This window comes from Candoia aspera, chromosome 6 (genome assembly GCF_035149785.1).
Source record: "Candoia aspera isolate rCanAsp1 chromosome 6, rCanAsp1.hap2, whole genome shotgun sequence".
Classification (NCBI taxonomy): domain Eukaryota; kingdom Metazoa; phylum Chordata; class Lepidosauria; order Squamata; family Boidae; genus Candoia; species Candoia aspera.
In genome coordinates, this window is record NC_086158.1 from 5,619,218 (window position 1) to 5,634,659 (window position 15,442).

At 46.0% G+C, this 15,442-nt stretch overlaps 2 protein-coding genes across 2 annotated transcripts in view; one reads left to right on the plus strand and one right to left on the minus strand.

Moving 5' to 3' along the window:
• The window catches only part of ABCC5 (ATP binding cassette subfamily C member 5), a 528,771-nt gene extending 519,219 nt beyond the window's left edge, over positions 1–9,552 (minus strand). The window contains exon 1 of the mRNA XM_063306329.1: positions 9,546–9,552. The gene's annotated coding sequence lies outside the window, so the exon portion shown is untranslated. The remainder of the gene's footprint in view (positions 1–9,545) is intronic.
• Positions 1–15,442, plus strand: part of LOC134499608 (cytochrome P450 2J2-like) — a 163,213-nt gene that overhangs the window by 134,996 nt on the left and 12,775 nt on the right. The gene's annotated exons all lie outside the window — the stretch shown is intronic.

Genomic DNA, 15,442 nt, shown 5'->3' on the forward strand with positions numbered 1-15,442 from the left:
TTTGTGTGGTTGTTCAAGAAAGATGGATATCAGAAATTAAGGTACACATAAATTGCTAGGATGAAGGGATAAAAGGTGTATTTGGAGATGGTATGTTTCAGGGAGAAGCTGAAATTCCAATTTCAAAATAACCTTGGTTTGATGCTACATTGCAGTTGATTACTATACATGGGGTCCATTGGATACTGCAAAGGTTTACCATAAAGCCTCAGTACTGTGCTTGAAGATATAGAACTTATTACAAATGCCACAATTATTGGCCAAGTGCTATTGTAACATAGATTGGGTGTGATGGCTTATGCCAGCAAAGATGAATCAAGTATGGAATGCAGCTGTTCACATATTGAAGAAGTATCTGTTGTCATGTGTGGCTGTTTACATCCTCATTTATATTTGTATGGCCAGCCACTTACAATCATCACTGATCATCAACCTTTGCTGACTATTTTCACCAATGCTTTGGCTCAATCCTTTGCTCAGACTGAATGGTGGATGTCACCTTTAGAGACATATGATTGCACCTTATTTATTTTTGGCCTTAGCACATGCAAACAAGGTGAAAGGTAATGATACCTTATTTTACATTCTGGAATTGGGAAAAGTGTTGCATAGGCATCTCTCACTTCTTACAGTATTTTAATATAGGTTTAAATATATTTCTCATATATTTTGTTGCTTATTCATTCAGTCACTGCCAACTCATTGTGACTTCATGGACCAGCCCACGCCAGAGCTTCCTGTCGGTCGTCAGCACCCCCAGCTCCCCCAGGGACGAGTCCGTCACCTCTAGAATATCATCCATCCACCTTGCCCTTGGTCGGCCCCTCTTCCTTTTGCCCTCCACTCTCCCTAGCATCAGCATCTTCTCCAGGGTGTCCTGTCTTCTCATTGTGTGGCCAAAGTATTTCAGTTTTGCCTTTAATATTATTCCCTCAAGTGAGCAGTCTGGCTTTATTTCCTGGAGTGTGGACTGGTTTGATCTTCTTGCAGTCCAAGGCACGCTCAGAATTTTCCTCCAACACCAGAGCTCCAAAGCATCGATCTTCCTTCACTCAGCCTTCCTTATGGTCCAGCTCTCACAGCCATATGGGCTTAGATCTTAAGATCAAATTTCTCACACTAGCCAACATCTTCAGTGCAAAGAGGGAGAGCAAGGCCCACTCTTTCTTCATACTGAAGATGTTGCCTAGTCTGGCAATGAAATGTCTGCAAGAAAACAACAAGGCTGAAAGAATACTAAGGACTCCACAGGTGAAAGCTTTTCAGAGAGAGATCCAAACTCAAAATAAGGAGTAATTTCCTGGCCATGAGAGTTATTAAGCAGTGGAAATCTCCTAGAGTCAAAAGTTGGACAGCCATTTGTCTGGGATGGATTGAAGCTTCTTGTCCTCAGCAGGGGGTTGGGCAAGAAGACCCCCAAAGTCCCTTCCAACCCTATGATTCTATGATTCTTCTAATCCAGCCTCCTTCAATATATATTCAGCAAGACAGAGAGAGAATACAGCCTTTTGGCCTCACTCCTTTGCCAACTGGAATGATGTAAGAAAGCAGGGAATATTTTGGAAACTATGGCAGAGGGAACATCCTAATGGGTTTTAGTGGTTAGGAGGTTGCGCTATTAACAGCAATTAAGAACAGTGCTAGATGCAATGATTCACAGAACTCATTAAGTAATGGACACTTAACAAGCTGTGAGGAGTGAAATTCAAACAATGCATGTGGTATTGTGGTAATTGATTGCTGCCTTGAGGAAGTGGAGGTGTAATGATTGCCTAGCCTAACAGAGTCAGACTCACAAGCAGGTACTTAATGATATCTGATTTATTGTGAGAATAGTATGCAAATACAGAGAAAGCTGAGAATAAACAAAAGCGCGCCAAATACAAACTAAAAACCCTCGGCTCAAAACGTAATCCCTCACCTCACCCGGCCATAGCAAACTCCCCCCCCCTCCAGGTGCTGGTAACCGTTTTCTACTGATCCTGGGAAAGTAACCTTGAACACACGAGATAACCCAAACACATTCCAAACCAGCAGCCAACAGATAACGACTCCCCGAGATGGAATCCTCCTCCCTTCCCAGATCAAACATGTATCAGTGAAATGACATGCGAAATGTTACGATGTACCAGGAACATTGGAACGGCGAACATGACATACCGCCCCCCCAAAATACTAAGGAACAGGTTTCATAGGATAAGCAATGTGGAAGCATCTAACTAAAACAGGAGAGTGAACATCACAGGCAGCCACCCACTCAGGGTGGGGGAAATGTTTCCATCAGATTAGGTACTGCAAAGTGCCACAAAGCCGGCGAGAATCCAGGACCTCCTTCACCTCAAAATGTTGTTGCCTGTCAATCATGATTGGTGCAGGAGGTGTAGGTTGGGGATGCCAGCGATTGGAGTGGTTGACAGGCTTGAGCAAGCTGCAATGAAAAACAGGATGTAAACGTCTAAGATTGTGTGGCAAATCCAATTTCAACGTGACAGGGTTCACAACTCCCACAATGGGAAAAGGACCAACAAATTTAGGAGCTAATTTCTTCGAGGGCTGAGGAGACTTAATGAACTTGGTGGAAAGGTAGACCTTATCACCAACTTTAAAGGCAGGTTGAAGTGCTTGTCTCTTATCAGCATGCAGTTTATAGGTGGATTGGGCATCAGCCAACGCTTGTTGAATTACCGGCCAGGAATTGGCCAGGTGTGCAGCCCAATCCGAAGCAGAACAGGGCGGTGTAGTGGGCTGAGGCAGATCAGGAATGGGCACAAAATCCCGGCCAAAAACAGTACGGAAAGGGGTGTGCCCTGTGCTCTGATGGACAGCGTTGTTGTAAGCCACTTCAGCAAAAGGCAGGAGATCAACCCAATTGTCCTGCTGATAGTTAACAAATGCATGCAGAAATTGCTCAAGGGTTGAATTAAGAGCCTCTGTAGATCCGTCAGTCTCAGGATGCGATGCAGTGGACAACGCCTGTTTGGTGCCCACCAGCTTTAAAAATGCCCTCCAAAACTGGGAAGTAAACTGTGTCCCGCGATCTGTGACCAAGTGGGAGGGGCTCCTGTGGATCCTGTAGATGTGGACTAGGAAGAGGCGGGCTAATTGTTGACCAGACGGAATGGAGGCACATGGAGTGAAATGGGCTTGTTTAGAAAAGAAGTCTTTCACCACCCAAATCACAGTCTTTCTCTGACTAGGAGGCAAATCGACAATAAAGTCCATGGAGATCTCCTCCCAAGGATGGGTGGGACTGGCCACAGGCTGTAGCAAGCCTTGCAGTTTGCCTCCCTTCCATTTTGACATGGCACAGACAAGGTGAGAAGCAACAGAGTCTTTGAAATCACGTCTCAATGTAGGCCACCAGAATTGCCAGCGCACCAGGTGTAAGGTTTTCACAAAGCCAAAATGACCAGCCACCTTATCATCATGAGATCTACTCAAAATCTCCCTTCGCAAACTGTCAGGGACATAGAGGCGGTTCTGCTTCCATGCGAAGCCTCTGTCAAATGTAACATTGTCTCTATTCACTTGCAACCAAGTGTCAGATTTCAGTTCAGAGAGAAATTTTTGTTGCAATTGCGAAGGAACCGCCGGCGTTCCCCTAGCCGGTGAAACTGAAGCTGAGGGCAGCTGCACACGAGTCTGACTGCGTGTGACAGCTTGCATACCCAACTGGGGCTCTGTCCACAGTGTTCCCACCATGTCAGGTACCTAGACCGAATCCTGGGGCAGGCGGGAAAGCGCATCAGCCAGGAAGTTTTTCTTTCCCAGAATGAACAGTTTAAAATCAAAGTGGCTGAAAAATTGAGCCCAATGGATTTGCTTAGGGCTGAGCTTACGGGGCGTGCTAAGCGCTTCCAAATTTTTATGGTCAGTCCAAACCTCGAAAGGACATTTGCCCCCTCTAAGAGGTGGCGCCATGTGTCCAAAGCAGCCTTGACTGCAAAAGCCTCTTTCTCCCAAACATGCCATCGCCTTTCCGTCTTGGAAAATTTGCGGGACAAATAGGCACAGGGCTTCAGGCAGCCTGCAGCATCCGCCTACAACAAGAGTGCTCCAATGGAGAAATTGGAAGCATCCACTTGAACCACAAAGGGCTTAGTGGGATCAGGGTGTTGCAGAATAGGTTCAGCAGTGAACAGGCTCTTAAGTTTGTCAAACACCAACTGGCACTCAGGTGTCCAATTGAGCAACGCTCCTGGGTTCTTCACCTTCCGTGTGTCCCCCAGCCCCTTTGTTCGTAATAAATCAGTGAGAGGCAATGCAATTTCTGTGAACCCCTGGATGAACTGGCGATAATAGTTGGAAAAGCCAAGAAAACTCTGGAGCTGCCTGCGAGTACGCAGGCGCTCCCATTCCAGAATAGCTTGAATTTTTGCAGGGTCCATTTCAATACCCTTGTCGGAAATTCTGTACCCCAAATAGTCAAGCTGAGTCTTATGAAATTCACACTTAGATAGTTTAGCATAAAGCTCAGCCTTTCTCAGTTTGCTAAGCACCTGTTTCACCAAACGTTCATGTTCCTCCATCGTTTCAGTATAAATCAAAACATCATCCAAATAGACCAGTACCTCTTTAAACAAATGTTCATGTAACACTTCATTGATCAATTGCATAAACACCCCAGGTGCCCCCACCAAACCAAACGGCAAAACCTTGTACTGGAACGAGCCCAGAGGACAATTGAAAGCAGTCTTCCACTCATCCCCCTCCCGTATACGGATACAGAAATAGGCTTCTCTCAAACCCAGCTTAGAAAAGATCTTCCCCTTGGCCAGATGTGCTAACATGTCTTTTATTATTGGCAAAGGATATTTGTTCAATATTGATACTGCATTTAATCCGCGGTAATCTGTGCAAAGTCTCAATGTCCCATCCTTCTTCGCACGGAACAAAACAGGGGAGCCTACTGGTGAATTCACTGGTTCAATAAAACCCCTGGCCAAGTTTTTGTCCACAAACTCCCACAACGCTGCCAGTTCCTTTTGTGTCATGGCATAGATTTTTGGCTTGGGTAGTTGTGCATCAGGGACCAACTCTATGGCACAATCAGTTTTCTGATGAGGTGGGAGTTGGTCTGCCTCTTTCTCACCAAACACATCTGCAAAACTCTGGTATTGCTCCAGCAAGCCTTCCAGTGGGGTGGCAGCGAAGTGCGGGGTTGCTGTCACTGCCCTCCCCACTGCAGCCTGTGGAGCATCGTCCTCTCCAGGGGCTTGATAGAAACTATCACCAAAAATCAAAGTCCTGTGCACCCAATTTATATACGGATTTTGCTGGACCAACCAAGGAATCCCCAGAATGACCAAAGGACCCCCCACAGGCGCCACTACAAATGGCAGCCTCTCACGGTGGCTGTCCATTTGCAACGCCACCTTCCCCTTGGAATGGGGACTGGCTTCCCCCCTGCCGTAGAACCATCCAGCTGGGTAAAAATCATGGGACGTTTTAATGGAAACCTGGGTAACTCCAGAGCAGCCACCACGTCAGGGTGCATCAAGCAACGGGAACACCCTGAATCAATCAACGCCCACACTTCGACAGTTCTTGTGCGGGAGCCTAACTTCACTTTCACTGTCAGTGTAGGATAGTTGCCACTCACTGAAATGTGGTTGCGCCCTTCCTCTACCACCTGCCCAGTGGCGCCCTTTAAAGCAGGTGGCTGGCGTTTCCCACCGGCTGGAGCAGCTTGGGCTCCCCCTCGTCCCCGAAATAAGGGACTTCCTCTGCCTCGGTCTCAGCCAAAGCCGCCTTCATCTTCCTGGGTAAAGAGGGTGACTTCCCCGACGACTTTCCTGGATGTTCCTTGGTCTTACCTTTCGGGCACGCCGCCGCTCGGTGACCTTCCTTCCCACATCGGAGGCATTGTCCCTTCGCGTAGTGGCACTCTCTCTCTTCTTCCCACGCACGTTGCCCAGGCTTCCCAGTGGGTGCAGCGGTGCGGGAACACTTGCTGAGCTTAGCATATTTCATCACCCTTCGGTGAGCAAAATTTTCTTGGGCATGCTCAGCCTTCCCTGCCAGCTGTATCCACTCATACAAGGAGTCCGGGTCATCTCGCCCCAGTGACCACCTTAGGACTTCCGTATTTAGACCGTCCTTAAAAAGTTCTATTAAGGTGGATTGGGACCAATCCTCGACTTTCCCAGCCAAAGCCTTAAACTCCAGAGCATAGTCTGCCACCGATCGTGGTCCTTGGCACAGCTCCTTCAATGCCCGTTTTGCTCTTTCTTTAGCTAACAGGTCTTCAAAGTGTAATTTTAACGCCCACAAGAATTCCTCCAACTCCTCCAACTCAGGGGCCTCCGATTGACACAACTGCATGTACCAATCGGCCACCCGCCCCTTGAGCTTAGTGGCAATGGCATTAATCTTAGCCCTTTCTGAACGGAAGCACTGTTCCCATTCGTCCATATAACTCCTTGCATTGGTAAGGAAAAAGGACAGCTTGGTTGGGTCTCCATCAAATTTAACAGTAAAGTCCTTTATCCCCACTCCGGGTGGTCCCTCCGTCACAGCTGGACGATCGGCCTTCCTTGTAGCCCCCAAAGATCTCTGGTCTCAAGGAGGGGACCTTGAAATTCTCACCCTCGGTGCTCTCACTTCCTCTCGGTGCCAGGTCCTACTCCTTTCCTCTGGGGAAGGTGGGGGTGAAGAAGGAGTTGAGTACCTATGGCTGGACTCCTCTCTCCTCCTCTCTTGGGGACCCCAGTCCATGGACATTTTTCGGAACATAAATTCTAAGGACTCCAATTTAGCCTCCAGCAGTTTTATACGTTCAGGGGTTTGGGATTCCTCCTTTCTCTCTTGCCTCACCACAGTTGGGGACAACGGGTACCGCTGCTTCCAAGACGTTCTTGACGTCCCGGGTAGGGCTCCCTGTGTCTCATCCCAGGTGATCAACTCGCCTGGCGACTCGCCGGTCGGTTCAGGGGCTCTCTTGCCTCCAGCCTCCTCATCCCCGAGGCTGAAGCTCAACCCCTCCCGAACTTCTGAAGTCTCTCTAGGGGGAACATTTTCTGTTCTTACCACCGTATAATCGGGTTCCCCCTTGCTCGACTCCTCCCTTTCCATAGCTTGTGGATTTGGTTTGCTCATCGCTAGCAATCCCCTAACAAAATAAATCTGGAAAGGGGCTAACGGAATTTTTTTTTTTTTAGATTCTCAGCTTTATGTAATGATTGCCTATCCTAACAGAGTCAGACTCACAAGCAGGTACTTAATGATAACTGATTTATTGTGAGAATAGCATGCAAATACAGAGAAAGCTGAGAATGAGTAAAAGTGCACCAAATACAAACTAAAAACCCTCAGCTCAAAACGTAATCCCTCACCTCACCCGGCCATTGCAAACTCCCCCCCCCCCCCAGGTGCTGGTAACCATTTCTACTGATCCTGGGAAAGTAACCTTGAACACATGAGATAACCCAAACACATTCCAAACCAGCAGCCAACAGATAACGACTCCCCGAGATGGAATCCTCCTCCCTTCCCAGATCAAACACATATCAGGTAAATGACATGCGAAACGTTACGATGTACCAGGAACATTGGAACGGTGAACATGACAGGAGGACATATTAGAAGAACAATGAAAAATCAGGGAGGAACAAAAAGAAAGAAAAAATGGAGGGGTGGGCCATGAATAAAATAAAGGAGATGGAGAAGAAGCTTTTATTGTTAAAGCTTCCATAGCATGAAAAAATAACAAAATGTAACAGATTAAAGGTTACAGAAATGTTCTGCAACAATACAAAGCCATTATTTCTTGTTTCATGTTGGTTTTCTCCACTGTCAATCCAGGAATCCCTTCACTTGTGTCAGTGCCCCCAGCTCCTCAGCAGAAGCAGCTTGTTGTGATCTGCAATGGAAGATTCTAGAGACTAACAAGAAATCTGGCATAGCTGTCTACGAGATTGCTGGGAAGTTCCCTAAATGCCATAAAAAAGAGTCTTAATATTAAACATTAAAAGCATAGCATACATAATTAAGTAGTGGTTAGTGGTTGAGGAAAAAGAATGGAAGAGAAGGGGAGAATGTGTCACCAAATTCCCCTTCATAATGTTTTGACTTATGTTCTATGTTTAATTTTGCTTTTTGTATCTTCATACTTTTTCGTACTCTTTAAGCTGAGATGAGACGAGACAACCTTTTGTCTGGAATGATATGAGGATTCCTGCACTGGGCAGGGGGTTGGGGTAGAAGTCCTCCAGGGTCCCTTCTAACCCTATGACTCTATGATAAATAAGAAATATATGCACATCTTAGAAAAAAGAACGAAACCCCCAAGAGTCCATGAGAAGTTGGGAAGGACCATCTTACGTATTGTAATGGTATGTGGGAATAAAAGGCAGTTAAGCTTGTAGCAGGAATGTGGGTGGGGCAAAAGGCTCAGAAGATTCTATTTTATTGTAAGGCTACATTATCAGAATCTCACAAGTCTGAAAGTACTTCTTTCCCCATCCCCTTTACATCCCAAAAAACTAGGGAGGATGGCTTCTGAGCCTCTTCCCCTACCCACATTTCTGCAGCGGGCTAAGCTGCTCTTTATCTGACTGTTCCTGGCTGTGTCTCATTGCCCCGGTCATCTCCACATACAGTCTAACATATTTTGCTGCCCTTAAGGAGGTCAAACAAATTAACTGACTCAGGGAAGTAATCATGGCAAAGCATGGATATCTTCCATTCAGAACATGTTGCATCTGCTGAAGATATGGGTCAGGCCTACCACGTGATCTCTTATATGTGTCATTCAGGATTTCATGGCACAAGCCTGTGGTTCCCATGAAGAACATAATCTCCTAAGCCATTTGGAGCCCAGTGCCAGAGCCTGGAGGTTGAAATCATCCAGAACCCATAAACCTGGGGACTCCACCACCAGTCCAGCAACAAGGTCAAGGAACTCAAGCAAGCCCACTGCCACACATCAGGACAGTTGGAACACCACCAGCAGCCCCATCTTGTTCCTAAGGCCGAATGTAATGTGCAACCCCTCATATCCACTTCCCTTATGGAGCAGTGCCTTTTCTTCACTGCCAGGGTCTCAAGAAGAATTTGAATACCCCTCCCTGACTATGGCATCAGGGCTGTTGGAAACATGGCAGTCAGGTCACTTAACAACCTGTGTGGTCCTCACTTAACAACGGTGACCAGAGAATGCCAGAACTGCCATTGCTAAGTGGTGTGGTCAAGTGACATCATGCTGTATGATCACATCATTTAGCAATGGAAATTCTGGGCCCAATTACTGTCACTAAGCGAGGATTTAACATTAGTGTAATCAATTGTCTGTTAGGTAGGAGTAACAAGACTATGAGTCTTGCAGGGGATGTTATACACGTTGAAGTAGCCTGGGAGTTCATGGGCTTCTCCACAACCCTGACTTATATGGGTGGCCACATGTTCTGTTTTTTGCCTCAGAGCAGACATGACATGATCTGAGAGTGGAGGACGTTAGCATCTGTCTTTTGTCATGGTCATATTACTCTGTGACTGCTATAGTGCCATCAACCCTCAAAAGAATGACCTATCTAACTAATGGAGTCTCTCAATTTCCAGAGAACTCTCAGGGAGTTTTGCAAGGCCTGGTGGGCAGTTTTTCAGAGGCCTTGGGCAGAATTGCACCTGAGTGGTCTCTGCCTGTTCATTAATCCAGAGGAATGCCTTGGTTTATCAAGGGGCTCCAAGGAGACCAAGTGACAGAAGAGATGCCTAGAGTGATGTTGGTGGAAGAGTGAATCTGTCTGAACATACAGTAGCTAAGAACTCAGACTTGAGTCTACACCAGGGCAGTAAAATTTGAATCCGCAGATTGTCGTCAGCCAGTGGCTCTGTTTAAAATTATATGGATGCTTTTAGGATGTACTGTATGGATCATAAGAGCATCTGCTGAGCTTTTGTGAGAAGTTTTCAAGACAAGTAGAGGATAAAATCACTCAGATTCATTTAGAGATGGATGCACATTTTATTGAAGTGACCAGGACTACATCTTGCCAGGTGACCTGGAAGGAGTTAGAGCCTATTAATCTTGAGAAAGTGAGAAGATTCTTTCTGAGATTAGCCCAGCCAGATGAGGCTTGGATCCCAATACTTTTTGGTCAGTGAAAGCATCCAGGGAGGTGAGTTGGGATGGTGGTTAATGCATCCTTGAAAGAAGGAATGATGCTACCTGCCTTGAAGAGGTGGTGTGTGTTCTCCTTTAGAAGACATCACTTGACCAAGCAATATTGAATAGCTATCATCTGGCTTCCTACCTCTTTTTTTTTTTTTTAGCAAAGGTTGTGGAGAAGGTGACAGGTACAATTGCAAAGAACCCTGAAGAAAACAGATTATCTGGATTCCTTCCAGTCAGGTTTCAAGTCTGGTATGGAACTGAGACCATAGCCTTTCATGGACTGCGAGATCCTGCTCATGATCACTCATGCCACATTTACCTCTCATTTGGACTACTGCAAAACACCTTACAGGGTGCTGCCTTTACAGTTTAAGCTGGTCCAGAATGCAATGGCTTGTGTAGCAATTGGGACTTCTGGCTTTTTCCATGTAACAACCCTATGCGAACTGCAGTTCTTACTGGTTTCCTTCTGGGTGCAATTAAAGGTGCTGATTGTTATTTTTAAATCTCTACCTGGCTTAGGATCTATTTATCTATAGGACTGCCTTCTCCCAGTGGCTTCTACTCACTCAATAAGATTGAGAAGGGTATGGTCTTTCTAGTTCCCTTCTCTCAAGCAATGTCCTCTTCAAAAACCATGGGAACCAACCTTTTCACTCGTAGCCCCACTTCTTTGGAATAGCGTTCCTCCCAAGGTTAGATTGGCTCCCTCTTTTATTCTTGAAAGCTGCTTTAAATCTTGTCAGATTGAGCAGCATATAAATTGTAGCAAATAAATAAATACAATTCAAATGAAACAATTCCAAACCATTGGATGCTACATGCAATGAAAAATTCATTGCTGCTATCATAAAGCATAGCTCCAAGTTCTACAGAAATTTCCTTTTCCTAGAGGTGACAGATTTGACTTTGAGGGAGCTGAGGGTGGCGACAACCGACAGGAAGCTCTGGTGTGGGCTGATCCATGAAGTCATGAAGAGTCAGAAGTGACTGAAAGAATAAACAACAAGAAAATCATTGGCTCATTCACACTGGGAAATCCCCATTCTATTTTTACTGCACAGCTGTAGAAGTGTGCCAACATTTAAAGAAGGGATGGGAACAGAGATTTTAGTTCCTTTGTACAGTTCAACTCTAAACTTAGTTTTCATTTGGGGTGTCAAATAATGATACTGGGAGGTGAGTAGAGTTCTGGGAAAGCAATAGAAATTTAATTAACCAGGGGAAGAATTTATACATCAAAAAGAAAGGAAAAAAGCAAAATGTTGTCAGTATCTGAAGGAGCCTTGAGAACATAGTTGTGGAGTTCACATGACATTCTTCCCATGGTTGTGCCATAGTTTAGTGTAGGAGAATAATCACAGGGATACATTTGAACTGGAAACCAGGACCCAATCACACTGAAGCACAAACTGGTTTATTGACAGCACTGGAGGCCAAGACAGGCCTAAAGATGGGTGTGTGTGTGTGGGTGTGTTATAGCCATCTTTATAGACATATGCACATGAGAATATACATGTGACTGGAAACAGAATCAAGATATCTGATTAGGTAAAGACAATAGCAAGTATTCAATTGCATCATGTACTTAATTAAGTCAGTGAGGCCATTAGGGTGTAACTATGAGGTAACAGGTGTAACTATGAGGTAATGGGCCAGGACTACAATTGGGGTTTTGAAAGAACAAGGAGGCTGTTGTTCATGAACATAGTTTCTTTTGAGGAGTATAATTTCTACTGCTTTCCCAGAACTCTACTCACCTCCCAGTATCTCTCCCCAGCTTATTATCCTTGGCCTTCTAAAAGTTTTATAGCTGAACTGAGAGTTTTAGTTTCCATGGGAAAGTGTTTTTTGTAGAAGGATAGCTAAGCCAGTGTTCTATTTTCTCTGGAAAGTTATATTTGGGTTAGGGGCTTTTAACTTGACCCACAAAGTTCTCCTTCATCAGTAAATTACCCATTTGAGTCCACATGACAGATTAAACCATTAATTAATCACATATGGTAGAGTTCCACAACTTTTAAAAAAATATAGTTGGTTAGTTCATCATTTGGATACAATCCAAAAAACGATAGAACGTGAGGGAATTCCTGGGAGCCTGGCACTCAGACAAGTCACCCATCAACAGGCACATAGAGGTAAACTGTGTTTACAAACCATTCAAAAGAGACAATAGAAAAGCTAAAATGGAAACAAAAAGACTGCGTTGCCTCTCAGAAGGGCTGAGGAAATGGGAGCAGCTCCTCAGCCGGAGACATTGCTGAGGGAAAAAAGGCGGGAAGAAGAAAGGCCTCTGAGCGCCTCTGGGGAATGGCAGGAGACACGAAGCATCCCTGCTCTCTGGGAGCCTCGCTGGTCATCCAAGTGGCCCCAAAGGAGGGAAAGGCCACCAGGTGCTCTGTCTCTGAGCACCCTAGACCAAGCCAAATCCAAACATGTGAGGGAATTCCTGGGAGCCTGGTACTCAGACAAGTCACCCATCAACAGGCACATAGAGGTAAACAACGCTTACAAACCATTCAAAAGAGACAATAAAAAAGCTAAAATGGAAACAAAAAGACCAGAACCCCTCCTTGCCAGCAATCAACACCCATATCAGCAAAGATTAACACCAGGATTAATACCAGATGAACAATCAAGCAGGAGACAATACCCCAATCAAGGAACTACCAAGGAGAGAACACCCCCACCAGCCTAAATTATTTCAAATGTTTAAAAATAAGCAGCAGCAAAGGATCCAACTTCAGCAAAGGATCGTTACTGTAATGGTTGCCTAATCCCAAATACTCAGTCTCACAAGCTCGGGCTTAAAGATAACTGATTTATTAAAGGAATAGTATGCAAATACAGAGAAAGTTGAGAATGAGCAAAAGCGCGCCAAATACAAACTTAAAAGCATTGCCTGTGAGCAAGTTCCGCCCCCATCCCTCGTCAATGCGCACCCCCTCCCAGGTGCTAGGACCGTTAGACGTGCCTGGGAAAGTAACCTTGAACAGGAGCGCAAACCCAAACATACATTCCAAGCCCTCAAAACAACGGAGGGCGGAGGAATGGAAAAACCTGGGATGGACGAAGGAACACGGAACAGAAGATGACATGTGAAACGTTACAATGTTAACAGAACACTGAAATGGGTAACATGACATATCGCCCCCTCCCCAAAAGAATGCTATGGAGCAGGTTTGTTAGGATAGGCAGAGTGAAATTGGGCTACTAGACGAGGGGAGAGTACGTCTGTAGCAGCGACCCATTCAGGATGAGGGAAATGTTTCCAACGAACGAGGTATTGCAAAGTGGAGCGCTGGCAGCGAGAGTCCAGGATGGATGTCACCTTGAAATGTTGCTGGTTATCAATCATGAGCGGAGGTGGTGGAACGGGTTGGGGATGCCAGCGGTCCGACGGCAGGTAGGGCTTGAGTAAACTACAATGGAAAACAGGATGTAAACGTTTGAGGTTGTGAGGCAAAGCAAGTTTAAAAGTAACAGGGTTAATTTGTGCCACAATTGGAAAAGGTCCCACGAACTTAGGGCCAAGTTTTTTGGAGGGTTGTGGGGACTTGAGAAATTTGGTTGATAAGTAGACTTTATCCCCGACAGTAAAAGATGGTTCAGGGGAACGCTTTGCATCGGCATGGCGTTTGTAAGTAGCCTGGGCATGGAGGAGAGCTTGTTGAATGTTAAGCCATGAGTGTTTGAGAGAGTCAGCCCAGTCAGTGAGGGAAGCTGGTAGAGGTTGTGGATGGGGAAGTTCAGGAATAGGAACGAAATCGCACCCAAAAACTGTTTTAAAAGGAACTTGACCAGTGCTTTGATGAACGGCATTGTTATAGGCGACTTCTGCAAAAGGGAGTAAGTCGACCCAATTGTCTTGTTGGTAATTAACAAAAGCTCTGAGATATTGTTCCAGTGTAGAGTTAACCGCCTCTGTAGATCCGTCCGTTTCCGGATGCCACGCGGTGGAGAGGGATTGCTTGGTGCCCAGAAGTTTCAAAAATGCCCGCCAGAACTGTGACATAAATTGTGTGCCTCTGTCACTCACCAAACGGGCGGGGACACCATGGAGGCGGTACACATGGATGAGGAAGAGGCGGGCCAGCTGGTGTGCGGTGGGGATAGAAGCGCATGGGATGAAATGAGCTTGCTTCGAGAAAAAATCTTTGACCACCCAAATGACTGTTTTGCGTTGACTAGGGGGTAGATCAATGATAAAGTCCATGGATATGTCCTGCCAGGGGACAGATGGGGTGGCGACGGGTTGAAGGAGACCCTGGGGTTTGCCCGTTTTGCGCTTTGTTGCTGCACAAACAGGGCACGCGGTGACATACGCTTTAAGGTCTTTAAGCAAGGTTGGCCACCAGAATTGTCGGTGAACAAGGTGAAGAGTTTTTAAATAGCCAAAATGTCCAGCCAGCTTGTCATCGTGGCAGCGCTGGAGTATCGTTTTGCGCAACGCATCGGGTACATAGAGACGATCATTGTGCCAGGCAAGATTGTCGGTGAAAGTTAGAGTGTCTCGATTAGTTTGTAACCAAGTATCTGTTTTAAGGTGGAGAAGCAACTGTTGTTGCAAATCTGTTGGAATTGACAAGCATGGCAAGTGGCTGGGATGCGGAGCGGCTAGAGATTGCGTTTGCTGCGCTCGCGTCTGACTGCGCGTCACTGCTGCCAGACTTAATTGTTTTTTGGTCCAGACAGTTCCTTGGACAGTTGGCCCCGGGCCAGCATCTTGGGGTCAGCGGGAGAGTGCATCAGCCAAAAAGTTTTTCTTGCCTGGTATGAATTTGAGGGCGAAGTCAAAGCGGCTGAAGAACTCAGCCCAGCGAAGCTGTTTGGGGCTAAGTTTGCGACTGGTGCTTAGGGCTTCCAGGTTTTTATGGTCAGTCCAGACTTCAAAAGGGTTGGAAGTCCCTTCTAATAAGTGTCGCCATGTTTCTAAAGCAGTTTTTACAGCAAAAGCCTCTTTTTCCCAAACGTGCCATCTCCTCTCTGTTTCGGTGAATTTGCGGGAGAGGTAAGCACAGGGTTTTAAGGCGCCAGAGTGGTCAGATTGTAGCAAGAGTGCTCCGATGGAGAAATCAGAAGCATCTACTTGTACAATGAATGGTTTAGAGGGGTCTGGATGCTGTAAAATTGGCTCTGTGGTGAAGATTTGTTTGAGCGCTTCGAACGCCTGCTGACAGGTTGGAGTCCATTTAAGGAGCGCTCCTGGGTTCTTTGAACGTCGCGTATCCCCCTGTCCTTTGGTTTTTAACAGTTCAGTAAGGGGGAGGGCGATTTCAGCAAAATTTTGGGCAAATGCCTGATAAAAATTGGCGAATCCGAGGAAAC